The sequence below is a fragment of the Jaculus jaculus genome, chromosome 2, assembly GCF_020740685.1.
Source record: "Jaculus jaculus isolate mJacJac1 chromosome 2, mJacJac1.mat.Y.cur, whole genome shotgun sequence".
Taxonomy (NCBI): Eukaryota; Metazoa; Chordata; class Mammalia; order Rodentia; family Dipodidae; genus Jaculus; species Jaculus jaculus.
The window spans coordinates 147,288,602-147,293,609 of NC_059103.1; the positions used below are offsets into that span (position 1 = coordinate 147,288,602).

General features: G+C 34.8%; 1 long non-coding RNA gene across 1 annotated transcript; it reads right to left on the reverse strand.

The window, feature by feature from the left end:
- Nucleotides 1-425: 425 nt before the first annotated feature.
- Nucleotides 426-4,595, reverse strand: LOC123458798. The gene is made up of 3 exons (XR_006635788.1): nt 4,362-4,595; nt 1,196-1,383; nt 426-564 (listed from the first exon to the last, which is right to left on the reverse strand). It is a non-coding gene; the product is annotated as an uncharacterized LOC123458798 (long non-coding RNA).
- Between the last annotated feature and the right edge of the window lie 413 nt (nt 4,596-5,008).

Genomic DNA, 5,008 nt, shown 5'->3' on the forward strand with positions numbered 1-5,008 from the left:
AAAAAACATGGAGTGGAGGAAAACAGGATAATCAAACAGCAAGATAATCCAGAGACAATGGCAACCTTTCCAAGGCTGTAATTACATTACATTTTGAGAACCTAAGAAAAGTGCTTTATCCCATGGCCTTCTAAAATAGAACCAAAAGCTAAAGCCAACACAACCAATAATGGTACTTGAGAGAAAGCTCTGTATGAAGAGTGAAATTAGTTCACTTGAATTTTGTACCAGGCACATGAATTTCTATTCATGAAGACTTTTTATCCAAGAAACTTTTCATGTGGTCTTGGTTATATAAACATAAAGTAGGTATAGAAACTAAACACTGATAGTAAGTAATAAAGTAATTTATTTTAACCAATTCTTTAGTATATATGTAATTTTATTATTTATTAAAAATGAAAACCAACTTTATAATTGTGAGAGATGTGCTTGTGCCTCTTTACATAGAGAGTTACTTCCTGCATGAATGAATATTATCTCATGCCAGTCATGGAGCATCGTCAGTGTTTTCAAAGTTCTTCAGCAGCTTGATTTTGCCATCATTGATACTGGAATGCCAGTCTGCATAAGTAAAGAATGCTAAAGTTATGTTCAGAGCCACCACAGAACTTGTTGAAAGTTTCATCCTAATCCAAAACCAAAATTCTATTCAGCAATTATTCATTAAATTCAAGTCAACAAAGCAATTTTTAAAATTAAAAGATCTATCATAATAAAATCTAAAGATATTTGATATTTACATGCTGAGAAATGATGTTAGGAAAATATTAAAAAATCTTTGTTTTCCATATTAAACCCTTATGTTTCTATAAGAGGACTATTCTGTATGAACAGTTAGGCAGTGAGATTCCCAGCATGCACTAGTTTTGAGACTGAGTATAGAAGTCTCAAGCAAGGTCATCTAATGAGGACTGATGCATGCATAGTACAAAGTGTGTATGTATCAGAAACAACTTTGCAGCAAAGTTATGTCATGAAACCACATGGGAGAGTACAGCCAGTAATACCTCAATTTCTGTATGCACTTCATTTTGAATTAATATTATTATTGGTCATTCAAAAACCTTTTATTAATATTGATTAAAATTGTGTGGTCCCATGTGTGATTATTACACATAGTTTCTTATACTGGAATTTAGTACATGATAAGTGATACAGAAACCTTCATGAGTAGCTCTTTGTTAAAACTTACATCTATAACTGAAATGAAGACTTCCGGCCATGTGTCACACCATACACTCCCTATAGATGGACAGAAGCATCTTTATCTGTCATGTTGATTCAGAAAAGAAAAGCAGGGTGACCCTGGTGAATGCTGGTGTTCACTCCATCTTTGGTGGCTCTCTATTTTAAAATCACATCTTCCTAGTAATGGACTCTCTTTTAAATAAAATAAGAGAAGAATTTTATTATGAGAATATATGACTGGAAAATTAAAAACTAGAAATTAAAATTATTTTTAATTTTCAAATATTATATTTTTCTGTGTTCTTGCCAAAAATTAGTGGTAGTTTAAACAAAGTTAATTTATTTCTACCTTCCTCAAGGTATATTAGAATAATTAATGGTGCAAAAAAGCTTAACTAAAGCAGAAAAATATTTTGAGAATGAATTTTATTTCTTTGATTGTGCTCTTGAAATTTATTTGTGTATGTTTCACAAATAATATTTATGTTTATGTTACTTAGATTTTATAGAATCTTGGAGCTATAACTCTATGCACTGAAATATATTTCCTATTTCAAACATTAAGTAAACATAACATTATATATATATATATATACATATATATATATATCCATAATATGCAATCTAAAATAAAATAATATGCAGGCTAACTTTTTTTATTTGTTATTTGAGCATAAGCAGTAAAATCACCAGCGAGGAATACGTAGTGGAAATCATCCTGTGTTTCCAAGATGCACAACAGCCACAGAATAAATTTCACATCATGACTTCTTGAAATGAATGTGTATGAAAAAAGAAGGCAATCCTCTCTAGAAACAATACCTAATCCAATGGACCGAAGCCTTACAATCTTTACACATGTGAAAACAGTGTGCAATCATTTTGACATGTCTAGGCAACATTCATTTTGAATATATTCCATTTTTTTTCATAGAACAACAAATTCTCTTTTGGTTTTTATTTCACAGACAAAATCATAAGAATACTTTTTAAAAGCAAGTGAGACCTAAAAGTTTTGCAATAATCTTTCTTATAGCAGGTCATACATAATTTGTGATATTAGCTCTGTGACACTTCGCTAATATCTTCCCTCTGATAACCCTTTCTGTCAAGGCAGTGAAGGACCTTGCCTATTTGTTATTTAAAATGTCAGCACTGAATTTAACGCTTGTGTTCTAGTTGGGTAGAAATATAGCATTTTATTTCCTGATGGGTTAGAATCAAGTTACCTACTGATGAAGACACAAAGTGTTGTGTTTTTTTTTTTAACTTCTTTAAGCTCCATTTTCTTATTCACACGTACCTCATTATAAGATGAATGTTGAATCAAATAAAGAATATGGAAGGCTTCCAACAGTACCTGACATACAGTAAGTACTAAGGTCATGTTTGTTGCTATTACAGGGAAAATAGCTACTGATCCTAGCAGTAAATAATAAACAATTTGCAATTCAACCATTCTGATCTTTTTTCTCCAAAACCTTTCAGTTAGTGCTTGGTATATGGCACTTGTTGGTGTTACTTTTATGAGAGTTCCTTAACATATTAGGTATCTCTAGTAAATCATGTCTACTAAAAGAAAAGTTATGCAATAAAATGTGTTTGGAAAATGGATGACAAATTTAAGTAGCATTTCTTTCATTTTTAGTGTTTGTTGTAATTCGTCATTAGCAGCTATGCAACTTCCCTAATACCCACTTCATCATACTACCAACTGCCACATCTACCACCTGACTCCTAATTTTTTTTAATATTTTTATTTTTATTATATTTATTTGAGAGAATGGGCATGTCAGGGCCTCCAGACACTTCAAACAAACTCCAGACACATGCACCACCTTGTGCATCTGGCTTACATGGGTCCTAGGGAATCAAACCTGGGTCCTTTGGCTTTGTGCATAAGTGCTTTAACCATTAAGCCATTTCTCCAGCCTTGACTTCTTATTTTGTAGTGATTGGTTTCTGATAATTTTTTATCTTTTCAAAGCGCTATAACCAGGGTTGGTGCAACAAGGGTGTTTTTAAATTTTTTCCCCCTTTTTTTGTCAGCCTGTCTTATGTATTTATCTTGACAAATGGAACGGCTTCACAAGTAACTGCTTTTCAAATCTATCCATGTGGGATTCCACTAAGTATAGGATCCTAGCATTGTTTACAGTCTCTTTGAATATGTTTGTGGCCCTCTGGTGCTAGCAGAAATCCATCCCCATGGCAGGGAGGGGGGAATCCTACTGCTCTATCGATACCATTTTTATCATTCTCCAGTTCAGAATTGTATTCTCTCACTTAAGTGCTAATTTGAGGACTGGATTTTGGGTAAGAAATTTAACCTGACAGAAATTCTTTTACATGTCCTCTAGAAATTCCTAAGTAGGAGTCATGACATGGTCTGAACACACAGGAATTTGAGTGTCCCAAAATATTTGGGCCCAAAACCCATTTGTCTGGGGTCCTAAAGAATACTATGCAGAGCCAAGTTAAGTTCCTAGTCTAAAAAAAATACTTTTTAATCACACTTAAAATTTGCAAAAAATAATCACAATAGCAAATCTATTGACAAATTAGTATATAAAATTGTACTCAAGAAAAGCACTGTATTTCTATGTGCATTTGAGTATTTTGTAGTAAAATGGTTACTATATTTGTATTTGTATTATAATCAATACATATGTACATCAATTATGTCTTTACATAGAATTGTTACAATGAGAAAACCTTGGAGAAAAAATTTTCAGATAAATAACAAATAAGCTGGGCATGGTGGCACACGCCTTTAATCCCAGCACTGAAAAGGCTAAAGTAGGATTGCTGTGAGTTGGAGGCCAGTCTAATACTATATAGTGAATTCCTGGTCAGCTTGTGCTAGAGTGAGACTCTACTTAGAACAACCAAAAGTAAATAAATAAATAACAAAAGTTGTCACATTGTGTTAAAGCTATCTCTCCATCCCTACAGAGAAAGTTTTTATGAACACATCATATGTTGGTATCTTCCTCCCTGCCCCTACTCCACTAAGGGCCCTACATAACGAGATTGCTGGAATTCTCCATGGAGTTGTGGGCTATGAGTTGTGAGAGTGCCAGTCAGTCATGGGGGTAAGCAATGTCTCTGGATATTCCCTCTCACCCAGTGGTTCTTACATTATTTCTGCCCCTTCTGCACAAAATTACCTGAGCCTTGGTGGGTGTGCTTTAAGTCTGCTTTAGTGTGAATCTCTCAGCATCTTCTGGATTTCTGCTTTGGTGCATCTTGAGTATCCTCAGTGTCTGTCTCCATTTCCCTGGCACAAGTTGTCAAGCTCACTGTGGAAGCACCACACTTGCTCACCTGGGCACTAGCTGCTGTGCTAGGGCTGGGAATCATCTATCTATTTTTTTTTTTTTTTTAGTTATGTACACAGTGTGTGTATAGCCATGCTGGTACCATTGTTAGTCTCCTCCCTGCTGTTCCTCTTCCACAGGGCCATCCTCAGTGGGGAAAGTGGGTCGTGCATTGTGGGATTATCCATCAGTTATGGGTAAGAAGCTATGTCTCTGTGCATAATGTCCCAACATGTGGCTCTAACAATATTTGCACCTCCTCTTGTGCAAATTTCACTGAGCCATGATGGGTTCGTTTTATCTCTACTTCAGTGGTGAGGTCTTTGGACCTCTGTGTCTCTGGATATCTGGTTTGGCAGGAGTTGAGTGTTCTCTGTGTCTATCTCCTTCACCCTTGTGCTGGTACCAGGTTCCTCAAGAAAGTAGCACTCTTGCTTATTTCCATAATTACTCTAGGTTTCAGTTAGAGCACTGGTGAGTTATGATAGGCTGGTTCT